The following is a 15,881-nucleotide window of genomic DNA, read 5'->3' on the forward strand; positions in this document are numbered from 1 at the left end:
CGGTGCCATGCTTCGGATGCAAGCTTCGGACGAAGAAGTGAATGACGTATTTTCCCGGCGCCCCTTTATACTGTGGCCGCGCAGGTAGTAACGTCATAGGCTGTCGCCGGCCAATGTTATTGTTGTGATTAGATATATGCTTCAAGACACCGGTCACGCTGAGGCGTTCCCCATAGCGACCCCTAGAGGACGCAGTGTCTCGTTCCCTACTCTCAGGGAACCATGGTTACATACATAACCTGAGACGTTTTCATTCCAGGCCTGATTGCATGGTCCAAACTCGAGTTTGGTTCTTTCCCCTGTTTTATTTTTAAATAAAAAATTTTAAATACTGCCATGCAATTACATCATCTGTGCAACTACCATGTGAGAACTATTGGCAGCTGTTTACCGTTGTAACTAGGTAACTGTACTCTTACAGCTATTAATAAAACCCTTTATAATCTCATCTAATTTCCTCTGTAGGGTGATGGATGAGCAAAATTCTTAATGATATCCAATGTCAATTGCATCAAACTTTTTTTTTTCTAAAACTGTAAGTACAAATAAATTTGAGTCTTGCCCTGCAGAATTAAAGAGTGCAGAAACATAACTGCACAGCAGCCTTTGATGTGAAACAGTCCTCTCCGTCTCTTAACTGAAGAGGATTTTGGCAACAATTCCCTTTGATAGAATATACCTGGGCGTTTCTTAGTCAGAGTGTGTAGGCTTTTGATGTTGCGATCTTCTGAAAAGTTTTTGTTGTTGCTTCAGGGACGAAAGTCTATTCTGCACTAGAAGTTTGTGGTGGGACGAAAAAATTAGTCAGCTGAGCGGTGGAGAGATTGATGTGATTTATGTCTTCAGGAAGGGTGGTTGGACTTCATTGCATTCAAGTGGGTTCACAATATGTCTCGTATGTTGCATGCTGTGCAGTATGACAAGTTGTTAGGCACAGTTACTTGTGCTGTTGCTATACTTTAAAGAGTTTAAAGAGATGTGTCATCAGTGTAAAGTCAAACTAATAAAAACAAATTAGTTGGAACTAACGGGAAACTTTGCTCGAAGTGACTCTATTCTGTTCGAAACACTTCTATCCTGTCGCTCTCACTATACAAAGACTGTTAGTCTCACAAGCCCAGATTTTGAGTTTTTTACATTAAATTTGGTACATATTGTACATTCAGCTATGACTGAAATCACATTTGTACTGATTACTAGCGAGCAATAGATCATGCATTAAAAATGAAAGTGAAAATGAAAATGATCCTGAACTGATAATAATGTATAGTATACCTTGATATGTTATTCACTTTGGAGAAAAACATCCACTAAATGCACTAACATAGTGTTTCTTAAAATATTCAGCATCATAAACAAATGTGGAACTACTGTACACAATCTAGCTGTCAAAAAAACTTAATTACATTGTGTGTGTGTGTACTATAAAGTATATACACACACACTGTATGTGCACTATAAACATATTGTTGGTTAAACTTAAAGTAGCCTGGTTGCCTTAATTTCTGCATTCATTGAAAAAAAAATACAAAGAAAAAGGCTAGTTTAATCAACAGAAACTAAATGTATTATGTTATCAGGACAGCATTAATTATATTTTAAAATATCTATTTTTTCTCGATTTATCACAGCTTTTTTCTTTTTGTAATATCCACTTCATACCTAATGCATGCAGTTATTATTTTAAGGAAAGACAAAAATGTTAACAAATGTAAATAACATTTATAGTGGTAAATTAAGTAAATGTGTTTACTGCCATATATTATATATGTAAATAGTTACATGTTCTTTTAATATATACTGTATATTTTATATATTTGCTCAAATATACAAGGAATATGCAGCAAGAGTACTAGCACTGATTGTTTTCCACTTTGAACAGTTTAGCTAGCCAAAATGTAACCAAATTGCCTGGTAAGAACTAAACAAGAAAATCTTTTTTATAAAATAACCGAAAGCCTCAAATTGAGATTGTCTTGTTTCAATGCCAGCCTTAATCTCTGCCCAGAAATGATTTCTTACAGTATGAGTAATGAGTTATACTTCATATTCCATTATATCAAGCAGTCAGGGAAATTTGCGTGTACCATGTGAATAAACACCCCAACTCATTCAGTTCGATTTCTTCACAATACTATAAAGGCCATATAAGTATGATGTAGGAAATGTGCTTGATTGTGTAGAGAAACACAGAGTGGTGTAAAAAGCTAAAGTAGTTCAGATGCTGTATTTTAACGTCTCTTTGTGATTGTGCGTTGATAAGAACTGACAGATCTTTTTCCTAAGCGCAGGCAGGCTGATGACAGTAGACTATTCACAGCGAGGCACTGATCACTCTACGGCAGATCTCTTTCTCTCTCTATTCGCTGTATGAAAGAGAGTTTCGACGGCGGCATACCTTTTGTGTCATTTCACGGGCCGTGTTTTTTCATCAAGCGTAGCTGCGAGTAACTTGTAAAGCAGCTCAGCCGTGTGTCTGTCACGCCTTGCACTTCATTTCGTACTCTTTTTTTTTTTTTTTTCTTCTTAGTATGAAGGGAAGGTCTTTTTCACTAACATAGGGGAACTTTTAAATGAGGCACTTATACAACAAAGGGTTTTCTACAACTCTTACAGCAGCAGCCAACCCCTCCTCGTCTTTACTCGCTCATTTAATCACCGTAAGTGTACATCCTTTCATTTTGGTGGGATATTTGTCGGAGACTCTGCAGGCTGCATAAGTAACGGGAGTTAATGTTTGAGGGACACCCGCGCCGATGGTCTATAATAAGAGGCCTCACTAAGCCAAGGGTTTTCAAGGATATGAGCTCTTTAAACAAGCTCTCACTGTACTGTGAGATTACTTAGTTAAATATTATCAGCAGGCCCATCCATCTTTGCACATTGTATCGCTTGAACTACAAAATCTGACCTTCAACACCAACTTGTAATTGAAGTCGCTGCCGAGTCGCTCAGTGGAGTTTGACTTATGCTGGCTTTGCCGGAACATATCTCAGCATGACTACATTATCATGTACTCTCTTCATGTCTCAGATTTTCTCTTCACCTTTCCTTCTCTCCTCTCCTCTCCTCTCCTCTCACAAGAAAGAAAAATCACAGATGAGATCTTCTTAATTGTTTCTCTTTGACAGTAAAGAGATTAAATGGAGAGCAAATGGAGCATTTTTTTTCTCAAATCTTCTGGATCTGGGATTTTGCGATTGAGGGAAAAAAATGCCATAATGACACATAGTGTATGTTTCCAGTAGTTTCAGAAGATGACGACCTCAAACATTTTTTCATGAAATTCTTCCAGGATTAAATGACCCACACTGATTTCAGAGTATGTTGAAAATGTTCTCATTTGTTTCTATTTTAATTCATCCTTAGGCATTTTAAGGGGAAAGGGAAGTGGTGTGTGGCCAAGTATGGTGACCCATAATCAGAATTTGTGCTCTGCATTTATCCCATCCAAGTGTACACACAGTAGTGAACAATGCTGTGGCGCCCGAGGAGCATTTGGGGGTTTGATGCCTTGCTCAAGGGTCTCACCTAAGTCGTGGTATTGAGGGTGGAGAGAGTGTTGCTTATTCACTCCCCCCACCTACAATGAGGTACCTGAGACTCGAACCCACGACCTTCGGTTACAAGTCCGACTCTCTGACCATTAGGCCATGACTGCCCACAAGATGTTTTAGGAGAAATATCTGTGAGAAAAGTTTGTGAAACATAACTGAGACCTCCAAAAAATCTCCTGAGCCATGAAAAACCCAAGTAATCTCATTCTACTTTTAGAGTTGTGTTCTTAATATCTCCAGCTTCCCAAAGATCTCAATTTGACCTCAAATATTTTTATCAAATTCTTTCAAAACCAAATTATTCACATTAATTGTAATAGTTCTTTACTCTTTTTCTATGTCATTATTTTTCATTTGTGTCTGTTGTAGTCCTTAGAGATTTTAGGAAAAAACATCTAACAAAGTTGACACTTCAATGAAACATAACTGAGAACTTCATGAAATCTCCTGAGCTTTGCTTCCACAGAAAAAAAAGAAAGAAATCAATGTATATATTTTTTTTCTCCTATAACAGCAAGAGCAAATGAATATGTTAGGTCTGCTGTGTCCCCGATTTTTTCTCCTTGGAAAAAGAAGAGTTTCAGAAAAGATCTTAATAATGTATCAAACTCTACTAAGATTTATTGTACCAAGATTTCAAGGATGCATCTGATACCGTGTGGTTACTTACTATAAACATCTGAGACAAAGTTGATACCTCAGTGAATCTCCATATGAAAGCGTAACCTCTGAGCGATAAACGTTTCCTGTCCTCTCCCATTCACCTTTCCTTCTTTCTTCTCTCTCTCCTCGATTCTCTTTCCTTCTCCATATAGCTGTTTTTGCCAACAGCATGTATTCTATTTTAAGAGTGTGCTGAGATACGGTGCCGTACCATTTAAAGAGTGGGCTTTATCATATTTGTGAAGTTTGCTAGAGTCTAAACAGGAGCTGGTTATACTCCAGAGACTCGCGAGCACTCATTTTCCCTTTTGAGCTGACTCCAGTAAATCATTTGACACCGCGTCTTAAAAAGAGATGCGTGCATCAAATCTGAATCCGCCACAACAAAAGCTCCCATTGCTTTCCAGTGAGATCCAGCGGCTCTGGTTTGGTGTGAAGGCAGGCTACGGGAATTCCTCAGGGCATGGTGTGAATGGAGGCTGGGAAAAAGATTCAGCCCTTCCCCGTACGATAATTGCTCCTTTCCCAGATGAGCTGTGCTGAATCGCTCTGTACACAGTGTTGGAGGCAGCTGTAATTTAATGTAAGTGTATTTACTTGTCTTATTAGTGTTTAGCGCAGTTGTCGTTTCTAGGAAACGCTTGTTTTGTTTACTGTGTGTAGACGTGCTGATATCACGTTTGGTCTCGTTCTGTCTCACGTATCTTGTCAGTGTCTGCACTTGCTTGGCCATTTGTTGTGGAAAAATAAGGAAAGTGTGTTCAGCTAAATTCAATTAGTATTTTGTTAAATGGGTATAAAAAAGCTTAGTTTACCGTGGCAGCGGTCCTGGCAGTTGCCGTGTGAAGGCCTCCTCATGTGATGACCGAAGAGTGTAAAGACCATCGACTCTACCGTGCGACTCCACCGGACAGGGACTTGATAAATTATATAAGTATCACTTTTTATTTCTCCTCTTTTCTACTTGTTTCACTTCTGTTTCAGTTTTTATAACCATTTCTTACTATGTGTAATTAAGTTGTTGTTTTTAGCATGTGTTTGGCTGTGTTATTTCTTAGGATTACTTATAAACTGTACTGTCGTGATTTGTATTTATCTATTTTAATTTTAGTTAAATAATGTCTGAATTTATTATGTCTGTATAGGTCTTTTATTAAGTTTTAGTTTAATTTAATTTGAGTAATTTTAATACTTCAACAAACTAAATGGAAATTAAATTATATATATTGAATTTATAAATGTGTATGTATATATATATATTTATGTATGTGTGGTTGTACATATACATATATAATATATATAGTTGTTGTTTTTTTGGTGTTTGGCTTAGTGTTATGTTAGAATCATTATTATACTCTTATACCTTTTGTTCTTTAATATTTTGAATTGTTTTTAGCTTTATTTAATTTTATTTTTCATTTAAATGTTAAGTTTTGAAATTTTGTTGTATGCATTTGTCATTTTTTACTTAATTTCTTTATTTTTAAAATGTGTATAGGTAGTATTTATAAAGTTTTAGCTTGTAGTTTTGGATCTGTTTTTAGTTGTTTTAATACTACAATTGATTGCTTCTGATGTCCTCATTTGTAAGTCGCTTTGGATAAAAGCGTCTGCTAAATGACTACATAATAATAATAATAATAATAATTCTGTCTGAAATTTCACATTTTGCTAAGAGTCCCGCTGTGGGTGCAGATCTCCTGCTGGCTACTCAACTGAACCTTCTGCGAAACTAAAACTCGGTCCCTCTCTCGCTTCTGATGGCTTATGGCCGCAGGCGATTCTAGGATTTCAGCCTTAGGGGGCTCAGCCCCTTACCTGAATATGAGATGTTGTGGCTCAGCGGAATGTTTTGTGCGACAGGTCGCGAGTTCAAATCTTGCTCGACTGACAAATTTTTAATGGACCAATTAAAATAGCATCTGGTTGTCAGTAGATATAGATGTGTTTGGTGCAAAGGCTGCACTAGAGAACATTACTGCTTTCACCTATTGTCAGGGACAGATGAGACTTGATGTAGCAAACTTCTTTTGGCTATTTAAGGACGGTAAAGGGGCAGATTCAGAGTGAAATAACATAAGGAGAGCTTTTTATTATTTATTTGTTGATTTTCCAAGTGTGCTGACAGTTGCTTACATTTTACATAGGCTTTAATGAAAGACTAGTAATTAGATGATCGCTTATGTTTATTTCATTAATATACTTGTAAGGCTACGGCTTACCTACAAGTATAATAGGGCTGTGTATTAAAACGTTTTAGTGTGATTTAATTAGTTTAAAAATCCTAATTCGCAACGTTTTAAGAAATGCAAGATGTGTTTTTAAAAGTCAGTAATTTTATCTGACACAGTGCCAGAAGAACATGTCGCTCATGCAGCATAGTGGCATCAACACACTCAAAAAATAAAAAAATAAATATATATATATATATATATATATTTATTTTTTATTTTTTTATTTTATTTTTTTTATTTTTTTTTGCTGTTGGCTCCAGGCCATTGATTTCTGTTTATTGATGGAAAAAAAAACTATGAAAAAAAAAAAACCCAACATATTGACTTTTTGTAATGTTGAATTCTCTTTAGTCATTATTCATATCATTCTTAGTGGATTATTGATATATCGTGATTAATTGCAATTAATTTCATTATATAATCATTATGTACTGTAATTTTATTCATTTGTCATTTCATAGCACTTTTTTGAAACTGAAATAAGCTAATTATTAAATCTTTCTAAAATAATATTGAAGTTGACAAGCTCAGTTTAGGTCTATCTTTTTACAAGCCATGTTATTTACTTCTTTTCATGCATTCTTAATATTACATTGACTGTTTATACATGAGCATGCATGATTATGGCTTTAGGGCTGTGCTGTAATATTCTTCTCCCTTCAAACAATATAAGTATTCAACTATTATTCATTGAAGTTCTGACCTTACGGAAACTCCTGTGAGATTGGGCCGAGCATGTTACGCTGTTAAAGGAAATTTGAAATACTTTGTTATTTCTTTCTTCTGTTTCCCAACTGAAACAGAAGCCCATTTAAAATGGGCTTTTTGATTGAGTGTGGTGTTTTAACTTGAAGGTTTAAGTGTTTGCTAACATATCCTGCAGCGTCAACACTAGCATCCCTGGCTTAGTCTCATTAGCATAGTGAAGCGTTGCCTAGAGAGGGTGGTGCTTCTGCCAGCGCTGTGCAATGAATTGTATTTGCCCTTTCTTGGTAGAAGGAAAGAGGGGAAACCCAATCTCAATTCCACACATGAGTCATGAATTCAGCCGTGATGTGTAAATATGGCTCGCGTTCAGGGCCTGGCTGGAACGGAATCTAATTGGATGCAATTGACTTTGAATGCAGATAAAACACTTGATTAACAGTGCTACAACAGGAATCGTGATTAGCGCCAACTGGTAATGTCTGGCCGTCTGTGTCCGGCCAGCTAACAGAGCTGTGAGCAAAAAGTGCATTGCATTGGGAGACAAAACTGGCTGTTTTGGGACAAAATTAAAGTTGGACAAGATTTATGTGCCCTGTTATTTCCCTTTAAAAGTGATTCACTTGAATAAAACCAGCTTGTATTTGAAACACATTCTGGTCCCTTCAAAGGGAGGGCTCGTCCCCTTTTGGTGGAGCATTGAGTGGAGGCGATGGTGAATTTGCCTGGAAAGTGAGGCAGAGGAGGACTTAATGAGGTAGCCAGGGAATGTTGGGAACCATTCTTTCTTGTATGCCCTTTTAGTCGAGCTTACAAAATTTGTGAAATGTTTTGCTCATGTAACTGAGAGACTTGTCTTTTTCATCTTTTATGAACCGAGCATTTAGTCAGGCCGAACCGCCTGTGGCTATTATTACCTGACTAGAACAGAACTGTTGCTCATATCCTCCTCCTCAAGATGCATAGTCTTCAACGTGAGTGAAAACTGTGAAAGTGAAATTAAATCTGTGTATTAAAAAAAAAAAGGGCAGTACCAGGTTTGTGGGGGAGACCTGAGTTGGTTGGCACAGTTTTCATTCCTTTTTGGATATTTCTAGTGAAACAAACAGCAAAATAATCCAGCTATATGCAAATGACAGCTTCAGGATATTGGGTAAAACATTCCAAGTCAGAAAACGGTTCCTACATTTTATTATTTTAATTCATGACTGAGGTTATGTTGTGCAATTGTGCCAACAACACCAACTTGGGATGACTGGCAAATGATGTTGGGTTGACTAGGACAATGTTAAAATACTTTTTAAAAGGATTTTTAATAAACACTTTATTTATTTATTTATTCATTCATTCATTCATTTATTTATTTTCTGTCCATATATTTTTACAGATTTACACTTTTATTTATTCAATTATTTATGCTATAGTTGTTATTATAATAAGCAATGTCATCATCATCATCATCATCATTTGATTCATTTTAAACAATTAATTTTGTTGGCGTTTTGCACTGAAAGAACGACATTTACTTAATTTAAAAACATACCGCATAGTACAATATCAACGTCTGGTTAAACTGAATGTGTGAATTCGTCCTTGACTCTTTTTTTTTGTAGACTTTCACAAGCACACACCCCTCTGAAGACGACTCATTGAAATGAGTGGGAGTGTTCGTCCTGTGTGGAGGACATTGCAGCTCCTCTGATAGCCACCTTCCCTTGTGCTCCCCTATTTTCCGCCACATCTTCCCATGATTCAGCCTACACACACTCCCACATCCTCACACACAGAGACACCTACACTACCAGACACCTATAACCGCTCTCCCTCTTTACTGTGACTCTGCATTGATGTTCAGACGCTCCTCAGAACTCTCCTTCCTGCTCTGCTCCCCGTGTCTCTGAGTCCAGGAGGGATAGGGTTGGAGATGAGGAGAGCATAAAGGGGTGATGGGATTCAAATCTCCCCACTTCACAGACCCAAACACAACTGATACATGATGGCTGGTACCGCTTTGATTCCACAAAGGATGAAGAAGTAAATAACAGAAAACAACAGCAAAAAAACAAGAGAAAATTAAGTATGAAAGTATAAAAGTGGATTTCAAGTCTTTTGCATTCCGCTTCAACCACTGAGCATGTGTTTTTCTTTTTCTCACCTCAATTTAGAGACCCGTCTTGTGTCTGACATATTGACAAGTAATGTTTCAAGAATGATGTGATGATTGCAGTAAAAATGATCAAAGCAAGGTTTCACATTGCATATTTCTGGTTTTTGTTTTGTATCATAATATATTTTAGGCTTATAAATGTAGTGGAAATGCACTGATATTTAATTAATAATTCATTAATTCAACTAAGTAATCATTTTAAATGAAACAAATGAATTTGGACAACATATAACATTCAGTGTGAAATATTCATTTATATTCAGTCATAAATGTACAGTATGACATTTCTTTATATTTTATAGTGAAAAACTATTGTGTTTTTAATGTACATTTTATTGAACATTTGATGATATTTGTTTTCCAAGGCAAATTTCTCAGTTTTAGTTTAGTTTAACTCAAACTAAAACAAAAAAAAATGACAAAAAAAAAATATTTTTTTTTTTTAGATTTTTTTTTTTTTTTTTACATTTTATGTGTGTGTGTGTGTGTGTGTACACATATATATATTAAAGGTGTATACATATATATATATATATATATATATATATATATACTTTTACACAATTTTACAAATATACACAATGAAATATCCTAAATCAACTGATATTGATAATATTGACTGATAATCAATATGTGACCCTGGACCACAAAACCAGTCTTAAGTCGCTGGGGTATATTTGTAGCAATAGCCAAAAATACATTGTATGGGTCAAAATTATCAATTTTTCTTTATGCCAAAAATCATCAGGATATTAAGTAAAGATCATGTTCCATGAAGATATTTAGTAATATGCATTGCTAAGAACTTAATTTGGACAACTTCAAAGGTGATTTTCTCAGTAATTAGATTTGTTTGCACCCTCAGATTCAAGATGTTCAAATAGTTGTATCTCAGCCAAATATTGTCCAATCCTAACAAACCATACATCAATGGAAAGCTTATTTATTCAGATGATGTAGAAATCTCAATTTTGAAAAATTTACCCTTATGACTGGTTTTGTGGTCCAGGGTCACATATAATGTTGATATAATGTGCATCCCTAAAATATAGGCAATATTTTATGTCTGAAACATTTGTGTAGCAATTCTTCATTGGCATTCAGAGCAAGGCTATACACATGGCAATTTGCTTAAGAGCTCGCTATGAGAGAACATTCAGACCGCTCTGTTCATGCTGCTTTCCCAGGAAATCCCCACTTCATATGCACACTGTCGATCGGAGGTGTGATCTACCGGCCGTTGTCGGATTTAGGGGGCTGCAGTGGACCCTTCCCTGCAGCCCACAGGACCAGAGGCGAACCCTCCCTTCCACACAGAAGGAGGGATGAAGACAAAGCCGTCTAGGGTTACTCCTCACAAGCATGAAAGTGTAGAAGACATAGCCTTGGGCATTGTGCATGTTAATGCGCTAGTTTGCTTTTCCATGCTGAGACTCGCTCCTCTGGCCTGCAAAGTTACAGCTTCACACCATCATCACAGGATATAGCCTCGCTGCATTGCCGTGCACAGAAACTCTCCAGATCTCTCATTTTTATCTTTTCCTACATCTTTCTCTTTCTCTTTGACCTATGCATGATACTTTACTGTTAGCAGATCTTCTCAATTTCACTTTGATTCATTTGCGCAATTGCAGTGAGTCATCTGTTGAATAAATATCAACTGGACTGGATATTTTGGGCCCTGATTTTAAAATAATCTTTCTTTTTTTTTCTTTTTCTCATGTTTTAATGTTTTAGTCTTCATTCTAATATACTGATTTGGTGCTTAATTATTAACAATTATTGTTGATGCTCAGTTTTTAATAAAGATTTGTATTATTAACAATAATGAATTGCTAGAAAACTTGCCTCAATTATATTTTATGAAAAATTAACTCTTTTTTTTTTTCTGCTTAATATTTTTGTGTAAGCCCCCCCCCCCCCCCCCCCCCCCCCATACTTACTTAGCCTAAACTGAATAGTAGTCTATCACGGTTCCACAATAAATTAAACAACATAAACTATTGTCTCTGTAACCTTTGTGTTACAAGTTACTTTTGTTTCTTTTTTTTTGCCTCCCATAAATAATTTTGTCCTCTGACATTTGGAGATGTCAGGCTTGAGATTGCAAAACATCTCCTCATTCAGGGCAAAGTGAGTGCAGTGCATTAAATCCAAATGATGTTAGGTTATTCTGGTCAAAATCCCTGTATGAACTGCTTAAATGCAAGCAGGTGGTTTTAATCAAACCTTTGTGGCACTTATCCTTGCCACTTAAAGGAAATGAATAAATAGAAAATGCCACGGCAAACTTCCTATGCTGTTTCTCCGCTTCCTGTTTGACCCGCAGTGAAGTGATGCTACTTTTAGAGACAAATCCTGCATCAATACAACAATATTGAAGCTTTATAGAAATCTTTTAGTAATATTATAAATCTCTTTACTGTCGCTTTTGATCAACTTAAAATGTCATTGTTGAATAAAATAATTAATTACTCTTTCTTACCCTAAACTTTTGAATAGTAGTCTATCACAGTATCTGCAGAAATATTGAGCAACAAAAACTATTTTCAACATTTAAAATATAAAGACATATTCCTTGAGCACCAAATCAGCATATTTCTGGGGGATCATGTGACACTAAAGACTAACGTAACGCCTGCTGAAAATTCAGCTTTGCCGTCACAGGAATAAATACAGTGCCCTCCAAAAATATTGGAACAGTAAGGCCAATTCTTTATTTTTGTTGTAGACTGTAAACATTTGGGTTTGACATCAAAAGATGAATATGAGATGAGAGATTAACATTTCAGCTTTTATTTACAGGTATTTTCATCTGGATCTGATACACAACTAAGAAGATAGCACCTTTTGTTTGAACCCACCCATTATTCATGTTACCAAAAGTATTGGAACATGTGACTGACAGGTGTGTTTTGTTGCCCTGGAGTGTCCTATTAATTGATTATTCAAACAATAAATAGCACTGAATGTCTGCGCTCATTTTCAGATGTGTGCAGACTGCATTTATAGTTAGTTAGACGTGTAACCAACATGAAAACCAGAGAGGTGTCTATGGGTGAAAAACTAGCAATTGTGAAGCTGAGAGAAGATGAAAAAAAAAGTCAAACCATTGCACAAACACTGGCAATAGCAAGTACAACCATTTGGAATCTCCTGAGGAAGAAAGAAACCACTGGTGTACTAAGTAACACCTCAAACGGGTAGATCAAGGAAAACATCTGCAGTTGATAACAGAAACATTGTGACAGCTGTAAAGAAAGACCCTAAAACAACTGTTAGTGGCATCAGCAACAACCTCCAGAGGGCAGGAGTGAAGGTATCACAATCTACTGTTCGCAAAAGACTTCATGAACAAAAGTACAGAGGCTACACCAGAAGATGCAAACCACTCATTAGCAAGAAGAATAGGAGACGAGCCATAAAAATTCTGGGACAAGGTTTTATGGACTGATTTTATGGACCAAAGTGATGGAAAGTCTAAAGTTTGGAGAAAGAAAGTATCTGCTTATGATCCCAAACATACAAGCTCATCTGAAACACAGTGTACACAGGTGTACATTATAGTACACATTACACAAGTAATGTAATGGCTTGGGCTTTCATCGCTGCTTCTGGGACAGGCTCATTAATCTTCATTAATGATGTAATACATGATGGCAGCAGCAAAATTAACTCTGAAGTCTACAGAAATATTTTGTCTGACAATTTACAGAAAGATGCAACCAAACTAATTGTGAGATCCTTCATCATGCATCAAGATAATGACCCAAAACATACCGCCAAAACAACAAAGGAGTTCATCAGGGGCAAGAAGTGGAAGGTTTTAGACTGGCCAAGTCAATCTCCACACTTAAACCCTGTCGAGTATGCATTTTACCTGCTAAAGAAGAGACTGAATGGAGTAACCCCCCAAAACTGAAAGAGGCTGCGGTGAAAGCCTGGAAAAGCATCACAAAAGAAGAATGCAAAAGTTTGGTGATGTCAATGGGTCACAGGCTTGATGCAGTTATTGAAAGCAAAGGATTTGCAACTAAATATTAAGTCTTTTTCACTTTAATCTATGTTAATTCTATCTGTTCCAATACTTTTGCTCACATGAAAAATGGGTGGGTTCAAACAAAAAGTACTATCCTCTAAGTTGTGTATCAGATCCAGATGAAAATACCTGTAAATAAAAGCTGAAATGTTAATCTCTCATCTCATATTCATATTTGATGTCAAACCCAAATGTTTTCTCAGTCTACAGCAAAAATAAAGGAATTGGCCTTACTGTTCCAATACTTTTGGAGGGCACTGTATATTAATATAGAAAACATTTCTTTTAAAATGTAGTAATATTTCACAGTACTACTGTTTGAACTGTATTTTTTTCATCAAATAAATGGAGCCTTGATGGCCTCATTCAAAAACAGTCAAAAAATTTTAATTTTGCCAAACTTTTGACCGGTAGAAGATATTTGCAATTAAATCTAATTCTACAGTACATGAATTGGCATTTGTATGGTTATTCTTGGTGAATTCCCTGTCTGTGTTTAAGACTGGCGAGAGGTCATCCCAGTGGATGCTGGTCTGGAGACACTGCCAGGACTAAGCATTATCTGATAGTTTCATGTGCTGAGTGTTTCCTCGCTCTCTCCATCTCTGGAGTCTCTGATCCAGTCACTAGACTCCAGAAGCCAGAGTGAGGAGGCCAGCCTGTCCCGTTGAGAGCCAGCGGTGGTCTGGGGATCCAGGTGCTGAGGGGGCCTCATGCACAGATGGCTGGCTTATGCCGGTCTAACAGGGCTGGCCTGAGGCCGGACAGGTGGGTGCTTTCTGGGCTTTCTGCTGTGGGTTGACCAGGCAGTCTGGGCCTGGGGCAGTGAGGCATGCCAGCTGTTTTCCTGGTGCATACCCTTTGCTTGTCAAGCCTTCCCAGCTGCCCCTACAGAACCACAGGATGGCCTCATTGTGTCTCAGATTCCAAAAGCAACAAAGACTCAAATCTGGGTTTGAGATAACAGACGGGGCCTCTTGAATTATTCCAGCCAATTAAAATATGGAAACATTTCTGCACTAATAGACGAGTAAATAGCTGGAGTGGTTTACAAGGAACTGACTCACAGTTATGAATACCAGCGTGCGTTGGATGTGGCAAGCCTGGGTCTTGGTTATTGATGAACCAACAAACCCAGCTGGTGGTTTTTGTCAAATCCATTTCATCAAGGTTTGCTGTAATTAGCAACACTAGGTGGGAATCTATAATGTGTCTCTAATTATTGCAGCTATTTTGTGAAATTAATACATACTCTGCTAAATTAGAATACAAATTATGGTTTCAGTGTTTTGCTTTTTGTAAAGGAATAAACTGAAAATGAACATTTATGAAAGGTAAACAAGTGCTATATATATAATCCAAATGATGTATTGTATATTACACTTTAATGTCAGAGAGTTTACACTACTTTTCAAATGTTTTGGGTCAGTAAGACTTTTTAAAAGAAAAAAAAAATATTTTCATTTAATTTTCAACTTTTATTAATCAAGGACTCATTAAATAGATCAAAATGACAGTCAAGACAGTTATAATGTTAACAAAAGATTTCAATTTCAAATAAATACTGTTCTTTTGAACTTTCTATTTATTAAAGAATCCTGAAATAAAATGTATCATGGTTTCCACAAAAAAAGCACAATGGTTTTCAATATTAATAATAAGAAGAAATGTTTCTTGAGCATATTAGACAAAATATTACAATGATATCTGTAGGATCATGTGACACTGAAGACTAGAGTAATGCCTTCTGAAAATTAGCATTGCTATCACAGGAATAAATTGCAATTTAAAATATATTCAAATAGAAATCATTTATTTTAAATTGTAATAATATTTCATATTTTGTAATGCTTTTAAAAGACATGTCTCAATGTATTAAAAAAAAAAAAAAAAAATGCAGCCTTGAACATTTTACAAATATTTTACCGACCCCATATGGAGTGCTGAAATAAGCAGAGATCTGAAGCATATGCATGTATAGTAAATCCAGGTAATTCATTTATGGTTCTGGCTCTTTTGACGTAGATTAGGCTTGTATCCAGTATAACTATACCTTCTGAATTTTAGCAATAGGAACAGCATTCACTGACAGAAGGCAGCTGGTAATTGCATAATTATTTATAGTCAAGGAAAGAAGCAGGGTATTTTAATTGATTGAGAGTAGAGTAAGAGACCATTTGGCGTTTATTAATTTATTTGAACATTTTGTCTCTGTAAGGTAATATACCATTACATTACTTTTTTAATTCATAAATAATTTTGTCCTCATTGGCAAAGTTCAACAATTCTAAACAGAACCCATCTACAGTTCATTTGTGAGACATTTGGAGATGTCAGGCTTGAGATTGCAAAACATCTCATTCAAGGCAAAGTGAGTGCAGTACATTAAATCCAAATGATGTTAGGTTATTCTGGTCAAAATCCCTGTATGAACTGCTTAAATGCAAGCAGGTGGTTTTAATCAAACCTTTGTGGCACTTATCCTTGCCACTTAAATGAAATGAATAAATAGAAAA

Source organism: Barbus barbus (assembly GCF_936440315.1).
Source record: "Barbus barbus genome assembly, chromosome: 38".
NCBI classification, from domain to species: domain Eukaryota; kingdom Metazoa; phylum Chordata; class Actinopteri; order Cypriniformes; family Cyprinidae; genus Barbus; species Barbus barbus.